The following is a 13,564-nucleotide window of genomic DNA, read 5'->3' as shown; positions in this document are numbered from 1 at the left end:
GCTGCTCAGAGTGGGGGCTGCAGCCGCTCTCCCACGGGAGTCCCTGAGCCTGCTGCTGCTTGCTGCCCTGTCCAGGGGTCTGTGACCCTGGTCTGGCGTCCCGCCTGCTTTCTCCCTCAGCTTGAGCAGTAGTCGCTAGAGGGCCTCTCCAGTGGCCTGCATCCAGTGATGCCCCCGTGGCATTCGGACAGCCCTCACACCTTCCATCCTAACACTTCTACCCTTATCTGCGTCTGCAGCACCCAGGACAGTGTGTGTTCGTACCATGGAAATGTGTGCAGCGCCTATTTACATGTGCCCCAAAAGGTCAAGCAGTATCCTTGCTCTTCGCCCCCTCTCCCCTCCCTGTGGACCCCCTGCTCAGTTAATCCTGTGGCTTCTTACACATTCTCACCCTGAATGGCTGTATGAAAGGGTCTGAAATGCTTTCTAGCCTGGCTGTAGGTCTAGGTATTGGTGTAGGTGAGGAGGAAACCCCCAAAGCAGGGGTGAGGGGTGGGGTGGGAATGGATGTGAGCATGATCTGCCTTATGCATTGGTGACCCTTTTCATTTTCAAAATGCTTGCACAAATCTGTCATCTGAAAGTACAGCACGGGGACCAGCTGCTGGCTGGAGGCGGTGTCATTAGGCCTGGAGACGGTAGGGAAGGGAAGGGCTTGTGTAACCAGAGCAGCCCTGGCCTCACATGAGCACCAAGTGCAGATGGAGAGAGATTAGGGGAACTCATGGAGTTCCTATTGTTCCCAACCCCTGACTGCCCTGAAGAGAGTAATTAGGAAGACAGCATTGTTTTAGTTAACATTTAGTGACTGTTCCTGGTATGTGTCAGGCACTGGGCTCTCATTTAAATGTCAGCATTTTGCTATGAAAGAGTATTACTGTTATCTCCATTTTATAGATTAAAAAACTGAGGCTTCGAGAGAGGTGTTGTAACTTGCATAAGAGCACACAGCTCTAACGCTGGACCCTGAATCCAGGCGCCTTGGGTCTAGATCTTAACTGCTATGCAGCACTGCCCTGTCTAGTTCTAGAGGCTGATATTGAGGGGATATCATTGATACTCTGATGCTTGTGAGGTCTCAGGAATTGCTAGTGGCTAAGGGGGGCAGGCCTCCCCTTTGCCTGTCTTGTTGTTTTACCCTGAGGAACTTAGGTGCCAAAGGGTCTGGTCCCAGCAAAGACCTTCAAGAATGTTGCATGAGATAGGAGCTTCCTTAAGCAAGGCTGAGGGGCTGGCACTGTCCCTTTGTCTACCCAGGGTTACTTGCGCTCAAAGAGGCCTGCCTCTCTCCTCTTGACTTCAGAGCTGAGGGTGCTGTCTTGTGGGTGACTCGTCCCGAAGGCTACTTCCTTTCCTCCTTGAACCTGAACCTTACTCCTCACCACCCACCTCACTCCCTCCTGTCCTGACTGCTTGAGAAACCCCTCCAGCCCAGCCGCACTGCAGCACCCAGGATCTCCAGGGCTCAGGCCTGCTTCCCAAGATGGTTCCAGACTTGAACTTTGCGGCATTAGCTGCCATCTCTCTAGTTTTCCTCATGCTGGGCAGTTTCTGTCCATCCAGAGCTCCTCCCAGATGCTTTAGTCACATCCCCTCGTGGAACTTTCCACTTTGAGTTTTCAATTCCTCAGTCTCCTTGCTCCTACCTTCAGCCCGATAAACATCCCTGATTCTCTTTGTGAATCTTTCCTCCCCTTCTTTACTTTTGTTTGGACTCTTTTATTGTTCTTTGATGGCTTTTTACCCCACAAACTCCCCTATATGTCCCCCTTAATGTCCACTTATATTTCTAGTCTTTGTTCCTTTTCTGCCCTTTTTCTTATTCTAATGACCATCTTGGTCCCCTACCCCCCTTCTTGTCTTTATTCATCTAAAAAAAGCAGGTGAGTTTGTTTTCTATCCATTCTACCTTTGCCATCTTCAGCTCTGCAGGGGACTTAAAATTTCATGCTCTGGGGGAGGGGTCACCTGGATTAGGGGAAGACAAAGTGGCGAGCCACTGAATAATAAGAAAAAAATACCTAACACTTAAGACACAGTTTTAAGCCCTTTATGTATGCTGCCTTCATACAGCCTATGAGTTGAGTAACATCCCTGTTTTACAGCTGAGGAATGGCGGCACAGAGAGGCTAAGTAACTTGCCCGAGGTCACACAGATGGTGGGCAGTTGAGTCAGAATTCAGACCTGAGCAGAATGGCTAGAGAGGCGTGCTCGCAGCACACTCAGCTGCCTCTCTCCAGTGTTGGTTAACGAGCGAAAGAGATGAGAAGTCACCTTCCAGCCCTTGAATCAGACACGCATGGTCGTGAGAACACACGCACACACACACACACTGCCCTTTTCCCCTTCGTCTGCCTCTCTTTCTCCCTTCCTCTTTCTTTTTCTGTCTCTCCTTTTGAGAGAAGCTATCACCTTCTGTACACCCAGCAAAGACGTCAAATGACCTCTCAAGGTCTTCGTATTTCTGGGCTCCTGTAGTTCGTGAACCTCTCCCTGTTTCTTCACCATCTCTTCTGTTTAAAGTCAGACTCCGGAGAGAAGGAATGGTACCTTTCTGGCAAAGGTGCCTGACCCGTGTTGGTGGACTCGGGACAGGCAGAGCCATCAGGCTGCACTTGATAAGCAATGCAGATATGGCCACACCCCTGCCCTTTGCACAGAGAACTACATATCCCATGGTGCAGCCGGGGGATGCGATCTGGCCAGGCTGGAAACAGTCTCGCTTGCTTCCTTGCAGCCCCTCCCACCAGTAGGCAGCAGCTTTGGTGGAGGCTTTTCCTAAAAGAAGCAGGTGCAGTGTCCAGCCTCTGAGCTGTCTTGAGGGAACTGGGTGCTGTACTTCCCCTCACACCCTTACCCATCCTCGGCCAGAACTCACCCTAGCCTCTCTTCAGGTATCTGGGTTTTAAACCTGTTACATAAGTACAGTGATTAAGGAGTTAGAGTATAATACCTAGGGTAAAGTAATTAGTATGAATAATTCCCCTGGAGAGAAAATGATGTAATGATAAATGATATTGTAAAGAGCTCCCTGTCCCATCCATTTCTCTCTCTGTCTTTCTATCTTTTCACCTAAATATTAGGCAAAATGGGATGAGACGAAGTTGCAGAAGAAGCTTCTGGTCTCTAGTTCAAAGACCAAATGAGTAGACTAGAGGAGTTATTTATTCTATGAGGAATTATTTAGATTCCTTTGTGGTTAGCAGAGGTGTGGGTACAGTGGCTTCTTAATGAGATCCTCCACATCAGGTTTTCTTTCCTTTTTCCCTTCCAGTGTCGTCCTCTTTTCTGTCTTTCTTCTTGGAATTATCTTTGGACCCTGGAACATTCTCTTTCCTTCCTTTCTCATTGAAACCAAGCATTATCCCCTACTGCCTGCCCTGCCCCATCTTCTGCGTTGTCTGTTCTGTAGCTTAACAGCTCTCTCCCTGCTGCTTGGAGTTCAGGACACATAAATTGCTTTATTAAAATACACATGGCTGCTTCTGGCTGGGCAGCCCTCCTAAACACTGTGCTGTGTTCACCGTCCAGGGCTCTGTGACGGTTGGATGCCATTGAAGACTGAGGTATTTGGTCATTTGGAAGATTGGGTGGAGTCCTATGAACATGGGTCCGATTTCTGCATGATTTTGGTGAAACAGAACATCCTCCTTCATGGGTACTTGCCTTCTGCTCTCCATCTGTTTGTGCATTTGACTGTCAGCCCAGGAACAGAGAGGACCGCAGGCCAGAGCGATAGCCAGAAGGAACATTACAGGCCTCTCAGCAGAGATGACATGTGTGGAACTGCAGAGCCCACACACTTTTGGCTTTTTTGTGGGGGGTACGATAGAATACATCTAGCGCCATTCTAGTGATGCCCCATACCCTTTTCAGGTTGACTGTATCTATGACCTTGAGGCAGCGAGTTGAAGAAAACCAATCCATTGGCCTAAATGGTATATTCTACTACTTTTACTCTGATCCTTTTCCATTTGGTTTTATGGAACTTTTGTGCCCCTTGGCTAATAGAGTAAGATGTGATAGGTAGGGCAGACAAGACAGACTCCATGCTTACGGAGGCTAGAAGCAGGGATGCATCTTTTTCCCCCTTCATTTTAATCTTCGGAGTTGACCGATTTGGTCAGATATCTTGGTCTACTGTGCTGCCTAAATAAAGTGAACGTGAGTGAATCTTTGATTCTTTTTTTTTTTTTTAAGATTTATTTATTAGAGAGAGAGAGCGAGCATGAATGGGAGGGGCAGGAGGAGAGGGAGAGAGAATCTCAGGCAGACTCCACACTGAGCACAGAGCCTGATGCAGGGCTCGATCCCAGGACCCTGAGATCACGACCAGAGCTGAAACCAAGAGTCAGAGGCTTAACTGACTGTGCCACCCAGGAGTTCCTGATGATTCTTTTTATTTTTTTATTATTTATTTATTTATTTTTTAAAAGATTTTATTTATTCATGTGACAGAGAAACAGCCAGCGAGAGAGGGAACACAAGCAGGGGAGTGGGAGAGGAAGAAGCAGGCTCCCAGCGGAGGAGCCCGATGTGGGACTCGATCCTGGAACACCAGGATCATGCCCTGAGCCGAAGGCAGACGCTTAACCGCTGTGCCACCCAGGAGTCCCTGATGATTCTTTTTAAAAGCAGTTTCCACTGGACACAGGAGATTTGCTGAACGTATACACTAACCTCTGGATATGCCCAGGATTTTTTTCCCTTGTGTCTGATAATGCATTTTCTTACAATTTGCCATCTTCAAAAAAAGAGGGGTGAGTCCCAGAGGGAAATATTAAATTAATTGAAGTTTTATATTCTCTGAGTCTGTGATAATGGGAGCAGGAGCTCGGAGCAGATTGAAGGGGAAACAGTGAAGTGGTGGGAGATGTGGCAAGGGATTTGGTGTCAGTGAACCCAGGCTTGAATCCCAGCTCTGCTGTGCTGACTGTGTGACCTTGGGTGAGTCACTGCAAGCCTCTGAATCTCAGTTTAATTATCTTTGAAAGGGAGAACAGCTCACCTCGCACGGTTCCTGCCTAACAGTATCAAATGAGGCAGCAGATTTGAAAATGCCCTGGAGCCCCAGGCAAATGGGAGCTGTAACTCTCATTGTTCTGTCATTAAACCAGGCGCACAAAGGCTGTAGAAACTGGTAGACTCGGTGGTGGTGTCATTCTTTTGGGAAACTGTTTCCTGCTCTGTGTTGTTGGTCTACCTGAATGCTCAGTTGTGAAGTCAGGCTTGAACAGAAGCGGGGTCAGAGAGAAGAACGAGGGAAGAGGGAGGTGGGAATGGATGAGTGATCACAGCTTCATTGCCTTCCTTTTTAAATTCTCTTACATTTTAATCTCTCTGCTTAACCCTTGCTGTGCTGAATTTCCTGTACTCTGGAAGCTGGATTGGGGGGCGGGGGTATAAACGAAGGATGTTATTTCTCTCAGGGTCTCCCCTTTTCTCAGGGGTAAGTCCATCAGTAATTGGGAAAGGATTGTTGGCAGGCCTTTCTTTGACCCTTTCACAATTTTTTTTTTTTTTAAGATTTTATTTATTTATTTGAAAGAGAGAGTACAAGGAGGGGAAGTGGCAGGCAGAGGGAGAAGCAGACTCCCCGCTGAGCAGGGAGCCTGACAAGCAGGCTTGATCCCAGGACCCCAGGATCATGACCTGAGCCAAAGGCAGACGCTTAACTCATTGAGCTACCCAGGCACCCCGAACCTTTCACTCTTTTCTGGGTCTTCGTTTTCTCATCTGTAAAATGGAGCCAAAGCTTTAAGGTCCCTTTTACGGGTCTGAAACCGTAAGCATCAAGGAATCCAGCAATCTTAACAGCAAGGCCAGGGTAGCACATTGGAACAGCTGGTGGAGGTGGAGCTGGAGCTGGGGGAGGGGGGGAGCGTGATGATACTGATCTGCTTTTCCATTGGTTATTCTCTCTGATTGCGAGACTGTCTCTAAAGATTCGGCAGGAAGGTCAGAGGTTCAGGAGAGCACACAAGCTCCTCTCTTGCTGGTGTTGAGGAGTGTTGCCCTTATTGTGTTCCTGCTGGCGGCAGCACCAGCCAGCGCACACAGTGAATATGCACGCCGTGTTTTATTTAAGTAGAGGCTTTGCATTCTCCTCGAAACGTGAGCAGCCCCTTCCCCTGTGCGTTCTAGGGCCTGGAGTGCTCTGATCCCTTTCCCATGGCGGCCTCTGGCTGACACAGCCTATCCCAGGTTGCCAGAGTAAAATGGGCCAGAGAGGAAGCTGTAGTCACGGCAAGCAGAGCGGCCTGTCCCTGCTGGGCAGGAAACCTACAGTGATGAATGGGGCCGGATGAAGTCATCCTGCTCCTCCAATCAGGCTGCTCCGAGAGAGCCAGGGGCCTCTGCAGATCCAGCCGGGCTGCCGGCTGCTCTCATGTACCTTTAGACAGAGGCTGTGAGTCTCTGGGAGTGGAGTGGGGGGGTGTGAACCGCCCGCTCCTGGCTCCTGTGTAGGCCTCAGTCAGTCTGAATGTTATTGCAAGGTGAGTGGCTTCACCCGGCAAATTCCTCTCCCTCTGCATTCTTGACCTCGCTGTGCAGAGCTCTGGCTCCATGGCTCCGGCGCCTCCTTGCACAGCACCTCCTGCTTCCATCTGAGGGCCTGCGCCCCCTTCTTGAGGTTCTCACACCCGCCCGCACCGGCCCCCAGCCTCCTCCCTACCTGCTACCCCCAGCACTTGCTCAGCACCCGCCAGCTGGACTCTGCCCACATGCTCCCCTCTTCCTGACCTGTGGGTACCAGTTGGCGGGGTGATGGGAGGGCAGGGCCTCCATCTCTGTGCGCTCTCCCCCAGCAGGGGGAGCCCTGGGAGACCCACCCTTGCCTCCTGGGAAGAAGTACTAGGCAAGGGGGAGACGCCCCCTGACTCAGCCTGATGTGAGCATCTGTGGGAATCCAGGCAGCCCCTTGACTTGCTGGGGACCCCAAGCCTCTTTCCTGTCCCGCCCGCTCCCCTAGTAGAGGACATCCTAAGGGGCCAGGGAATAGAAATCGGTGTCTTATTTTCCCTGACCTTCCAGAGGGGTGGTTTGTTCTCTCTGGGTGGACATTTGTGACTCTGCCTTTTCTTTCTGGATGGTGCCGCTGCTCCTTAGGCCAAGCAGAGATCATGGAGCCGGCTGATATGGCGACAGCAAAGGTAGGATGGAAATGCTGCCGGCCGCACTGTGCGTAAGTGGCTTCGCTTGGCAAGTTCTGCCTTTGGTTCACTTTTCTCTCCCCTCCTGTCCCTCGGCCCACCACTCCTGAGCGTCCAGGGGCTGTGTCAGAGTGGAGGGAACCGACCTGAGCATGAGGACCTCAGGAGAGGGGAGGAAGGGCTGGGTCCTCCTCACCTTCACGTGCCCTGGAGTCTGAGTGGGTGGGTGGGGGGCGGTCTCTAGCTCTGTCTGGGCTGACTTCTGTGTCTGTCTTGTTAGCTCTGCCTCGTTTCTCGTTTATCCGTATCCTGTCTCTCTTCACCCGTTAGTGCCATCCCTATCCTTCCTTCCCACCTTCTATTGCTTCTCTCTCCCGTCTGCTTGTTGTATAAGGAATGGGTGGGGTCGGTGTGGGCTGGACGGTCTTGAGAGCAGAGACTGCTTTTCATCCTGCAGCAGGCGGTGGCCTTGGGATTGGCGAGGAGTTGGTTTCTGAGTGGCAGATGCTGCTGCTGTCCCCTCCCACCACTCATCTGATGCCCCAGTGGAAGTGTGGGTCTGGGCCCCTCTAGGGAATGGTGCCCGGTGCTTCGTGGCCAGGACCCTGCTGGCTCACTAGAGGGCGTTCCTGAGATAGGTTTCTAATCCCTCCCGAATTCTGCTTGCGATTTGGAATTTGTTTTTCTGTGCGTTTTCCCCAACAAGGAACTTGAGCCCTTGGCAGTGGATGGGGGAATCCAAGGAGGGGTCCTAGCCCCAACCCCAGCCCCTGTGTGCAGGGAGAGACCTATAGTCCTAGAATTTCTCAGCCCTTCGTTTGAGGGGCTTTCCTTTTTGGTCAGATGGCAGGGTCTCCTTTGTCTCAGAGACGCAAGACTGGACAAGGCTCAGACTTCTGGAGCAGCTTGGGTACCCCATGCGTATATGGAAGAGAGGATGAGGTTGGAGGCCCAGGCAGCAAGGGTGCTGTGGGCAGTAATATGTTCTAGTGGTTAAGACATGTCTCTGCGAATTGCCGATCTGGGGTCCCAGCCCCTTTCTCCTAACTCCCACATGCGGTGTGATGTGACCCAAGTTACTTAGCCTCTCTGGGTTACGTCTTCTAGTCTGCACAGAGGTGAAAATTATGCACAGCTGTTGTTTTAACCAGCTTAGATTCATCAAATACTTTGTTTTCTTTGAAGAAAGGAGCTAGGGAGAGCACAACTAGCTAACAGGCCTCCCCAGACTCCCTCCCTCCTCTGCCCCCCTTCCCCTTCCTCTTCCCTCCTTGAACAAACATTCGAGAACCCACTTTGAGCATGGATGCTGCAACATGCTGTACCCCCTAGGTGGTGTGCAGCGGCAAGCCATGGGAGCAGGCACCCGCAACTGTGTTTGGACCCAACACAGTTTGCTCCAAGCAGTTTGCTGTGCAGAGTAGCACTACTTGTCTGTGATGTCCAGTGTCGTCTCTCACCAGGCTTCCCTCTTACGAACCTGCTAGTCAACTGGCTCTTGAACTTGTGAGTGGTTTGGTATCAACCAGTTGGCTCCCAAGGGTTGGTGGTGGTGAGTGCTGTGGGAACGGTGTGGTTTGGAGGGACGGGGGAGGTACTCTACAGTTAGTTAGGAGGTGTGTGTTTATGTTTGCATCTGTGTACAGCGGTAGAAACAGAGACAGCTCCATTCGCTTAGGCCCTTACCATCCGCCAGTCCTGATTGCAGATTATTTACTCAGGTGGACAAGCCGGCCTTGGAGCTGGACCATTCCTGAGGCTAGCTTGCTTTCAGGACCTTGAAGAGTGAATCTGATCGGTCATTGGACACAGATACCATTTAACCCCAGAAGAGTGATTCTTTTTCTTTAACCTTCTCTACCCCAAACCCTTCGGAGGGAGTTGAGTTTAGGTGCCTTCAGTCTGGGCCCATGAACCATTATTAAGGTCCTTAGGAGAGGGTCTGTAAGACTCTATCATTTATAGGTGGAATTTTCAATCTCTCTGCATTTTTCTGGGAAGAGTACCCATGGCTTTCATCAGATCTCTAGAAGGTTTATAACTCAGAAATGTTTAAGAGACTTGACTTGATCAAGATACTCCCATAAAGAACCTGTTTGCTTTTTGCAGGCCAGGTACAAAGAGAACTTACATACTATGGCTGAGGTACCGAATCTCCAATAATGTATCAATGCAGTGGAACTGTTGACTAAAAATTCATGCTGTGACCCATTCATGCGTCATTTACATAGAGCTTGGATGCCATTTCTTTAATACAGCATTTTACGTGGATATATTTCTAAATACATGTAAATGTATTCCTCTTACTTTATCCTTTCCCCTTTTAGTTCTGAGGCACTATTCCCAGGCTTTCCCTTAGCCCCACATATGTTGCATTCAGTTACCCCAGAATGAAATAGCTTTCGGTTTGGAAGTGTGGTCACTCTTGATGACAACACGACCCATTTAGACCGTGTTCGGCTCCTGGAGGAGGGCTGTTGGGGGCACGACTTCATCTCCTGGAGTCTGGATTTTGAGGCTCTGTTACTGCATTGCCACGGTAGTACCTCCCCCCCCCCCTTTTAAGGTTGCCGTTTCAGAGTGGGGCCGTCTGGTGTCCTGACACGACGGGGTTAAGATATGCGGATGGTAAATTGTGCCCTGTGAGTTTGTTTCAACCTTGGGAAAAGAGGTGGTGGGCATGTGTCTATCCAGGCGCTCGACGAATGTTTATGAAATGCCAGTTATATGCTGGCAGAAGGTTCAGTGGGGAGGTTTTAGTTGGATGGTGCACTCGATCACTGTGAGCAGTTGTTCACGGTTGTTGGGGGAGACAGATGAGTAAACAAATTATGATGGTACAAGGTAATCGGGGTTGTAACAGAAGTTCGAGTCAGCAGGGAAGCTCAGAAGAACTCTTTGATGTTGCCTGGGCAGGCAGGAGGGCTTTCTAAAGGAAGCCACATTTGATCTGAGACCCGAGGCTTCAGTGGGAGGTTCTCAAGTGGGCAGGAGAAGAGGGGTGATGTTATGAACCGGAGTCGGACAGATGTGCGTTCCAATGCTGGCACCGCCACCTTCTGCCTCTGTGAACTCGAGCAGATTCTCTTGGCCTCTCATCTCTGTGTCAGTGTTTGTAAATGAGGGCGGTGGCGTAGACCCTGCAGGATTGTAGTGAGGATTAAATGAGATCATGCCTGGCACACCATGGCTGTTCCCTGAACAGTAGCGGGGCAAGGAAGGAGACAGCATGAACATGGCAAAGCCCAGGTCACTGCAAGCCCTTGGGCATGATCAGGCCTTAGGAGCAGATGATAAAACTAGACACAGGAATTGACGTCCCATGACAGCCTTACACACTTCTGAAATTATGTCAATATTGGGAACAATGGAAAGATTTTAGGATATCATTAGATTTGCTTTTGAAAACGTACTCTTTTGGCTACAAGGTAGACAGATAATTGATTGGTTCCTTACTTGGTGCCATCTCTGAGACTTTGTTGTTTGTTGTTGTTGTTGCTTTTTGGGTTTTGTTTTTTGTTTTGTTTTTTTTTAACATATATCTGTCTTCCCCAACTAGACTATAAGCTTTTTAAGGGCAGGGTGCTAGTGTGTTTCTGCTTTTTAAGCCACAACCACCCCCATCCCCCAACATCTAGTATATTACTTGGTATATAATAGATGCTCAATAAATATTTGGTGAGTGAACACACAAATTGGAGAGGAGGGTAGGTACCCCTGCAAACCAAACAATGAGAATTGAAAAGCAGGTATAAAAGTGAAAGCGAGACACAAACTCGAGTCACTTGGGGAGCTAGAATTGACATGCCTTTGTACCTGGTTCGGTGGGAGGTGGAAGAGGAGCATGGGGTGAATGCCGGGTGTCTGACCAGGTGACCTGGTAGATGGTGGTGCCCTTTATTGAAGAAGGCGCCAGGAGGTCAGCATCAGAAGGAGGTGCAGAGGGGCAGTGAGAAGCTTCATTTATTCAGGCTGGCTTTGAGGTGCCCGTGGGACATCCAGGCAAAGGTGTTCGGGAACAATTGGGAATTTGTGTCTGAGGTTAGGGGAGTAGCAGTAGCTGTCCATGTAGATTTGGGAGCTCAGCCGTATCTCCAAGGCATTGTCCAAGCATTCAAGAGATTTGGTCGTCAGGAGAAAAAAAGATATGTAACTATGTGTGGGGATAGATGTTAACTTGGCCTTTTGCAATCTCTCAACGGATACAAATAACACATCATTATGTTCTACACCTGAAACTAATATAATGTTATATGACAATTATATGTCAATAAAAACCCCTAGATTAGGAACCTCTGTGACCCAGATGACCGCCTAAAGACAAGGGAGTTGACTGGGGGAGGTTTTCAGATACCCCTTCCCATCAGTCCAGAGGCAGCAGAATGCAGTTCCTTACAGCGGACTGTGAACTCGTAGAAGCCAGAAGCCCTTCCTCATGGGGGAGTCAGATTCTGGGATGTGGTAGAGAACTTGAAAGAAGCTGGTGGACTGACACAGAATTGCCACATGGTTGTTTTACTTAAAGAAGAGAACAAAACTACCGTATAAAATGCCCACCACCACTGATTACATTTAAAGAACATCTTAACACAAATTTAAAGGGACATCTTATCAGAAACTAAACGCTCAATATATTTATGGAGGACACAGGTGCACTTACTGGGTGGCTCTGGTCATAAGGCGCATGGAACATGAGCTCATGATGATGCCATTCTCACATCGGTTGTGATGTTTAGAGAAAATAGTAGGTATGGGGGCCTGAAATATCTTTGAACATTTTTTTCCCCAGCCTTAAGGCTCTGATGAGAAAATGTCCTGATGGTAGGAAATGAAACTTCAAATTCCAGCCCATTAGACGCAGTCTGCTCTGTCCAAATAAACCTGTGTTTGTTGGCAGTCAGAATAGCAGTATGTTCCGAAGGCATTATTTCTGGACACCTGTCATGCAGATAGGAAGTTCTTGTTTCCATAAAGGATGGTGACAAATGTTGGATCCTTTTTCTGGCCTACTCTTTTTGTGTTAAGACCAGAGTAATCAGGAAATAATTGTCCCAGACAGACTCTGCATAGGCTAGTTGAGAATATTCACCATGACTTGTTAGTTGATTGAAAAATTGGCATAATGATGACAAACCTATGTTCATTTTGGTAAACAGAAGGGCTGCATCCTGATTATCTCTGCTTCTCTTACATGACTTATTACTTTAAACTTTATGTTAAAATTACTTAATGTAACTACTTAATGCCCATGTCTTATCTTCCTTAAGATGATAAGCTTCTGGAGATCAAGGAGGATCTTGGATTTATTGTTGAAATATCATCCCGATTTGCCTGAGTCCTGAACATAGTAGGCAGTCAGTAATAAGTACAGTAATTGTTGAGTAAATAAATGGCTGACAGGGGCACCTGGGTGGCTCAGTTTCGTTAAGTGTCTGCCTTCAGCTCAGGTCATTGATCCCGGCGTTCTGGGATCGAGCCCCACGTTGGGCTCCCTGCTCGGTGGGAAGCCTGCTTCTTCCTCTCCCACTCCCCCTGCTTGTGTTCCCTCTCTCGCTGCCTCTCTCTGTCAAGTAAATAAATAAAATCTTTAAAATAAATAAATAAATAAATGGCTGACAGATGTTGCAGAAATACCACAAAATAAAAATATGAAAGCCTCCCCCACAGAATAGGGAAAAATCAGAAACTTCCGTGTAGGTAAAGAAGAGAGAAAATAGATCAGGCATAGAGATGGGAGTCTGGTTCTTGCAGTGGGTAATGGTAGTCTGTGGACACCGGTTGGGGAATCATCCTAATCGTGGTTAAAATGTACTGGGCACTTGATAGTATGTCACGGCTTAGGTCACTGACAACGTAGCCACCATATGGCTTGTTGTCATCACCTTTGTGTAGATGGAGCTGAGGCGTAGAGAAATGAAGTTGACTTGCTCAGGGTCACACAGCTGTTAAGCATGGATTTGAACTCACGTCTAATTCCAGAATCCCTGTGCAAAAACCACAGCACTCACATCTCCTGGGCTGATGTCAGGCCCCAGTCCTTTACGAATGTGATTGTTCTAGGCTTGTCCTATCACCCAGCCGTCTCTCGCCAACAGTAGATTCTTGTGTCCTTGGCCAGGAGTCCTTCACTGTTAAGATGAGTGAACGCTCAGTTCATTGGTTTGTTAACAGGTCCTCCTCATGTGTGACTTAGATGAGAAGGGAGAAGTTTCCATTTGGTGGGAGGAGAGCAGGAGCAGCTGGCCGTGGGTGGACGGGTGCTCCCTCCCTTGAGAGAACCTGAGTTTATAAGCTCCCTTCTGGGTCCCTGATACCATCAGTCACCCTGACTTTCTCCGGAGCATAAACCAGAAGGATCAGGGTGGGTAGTTAGAAATCTGCCTTGTTTCTTCTGGCAGGAGAGATG

At 48.9% G+C, this 13,564-nt stretch overlaps 1 protein-coding gene across 6 annotated transcripts in view; it reads left to right on the top strand.

The window, feature by feature from the left end:
- GRAMD1B (GRAM domain containing 1B) overlaps positions 1-13,564 on the top strand; it is a 232,138-nt gene that overhangs the window by 119,265 nt on the left and 99,309 nt on the right. Inside the window, exon 1 of one of the 6 annotated variants that reach the window (XM_045798014.2) lies at positions 7,136-7,158. The exons of the other annotated variants lie outside the window; for them this stretch is intronic. The gene's annotated coding sequence lies outside the window, so the exon portion shown is untranslated. Of the gene's footprint in view, positions 1-7,135; positions 7,159-13,564 lie in introns of those variants that run through there. 6 annotated transcript variants of the gene reach the window in all.

Source organism: Ursus americanus, chromosome 16 (assembly GCF_024610735.1).
Source record: "Ursus americanus isolate L20-20 chromosome 16, mUrsAme1.1.p, whole genome shotgun sequence".
Lineage (NCBI taxonomy): Eukaryota > Metazoa > Chordata > Mammalia > Carnivora > Ursidae > Ursus > Ursus americanus.
Note: the sequence above shows the minus strand (reverse complement) of the source record. Positions and strands in the feature narration are given on the sequence as shown.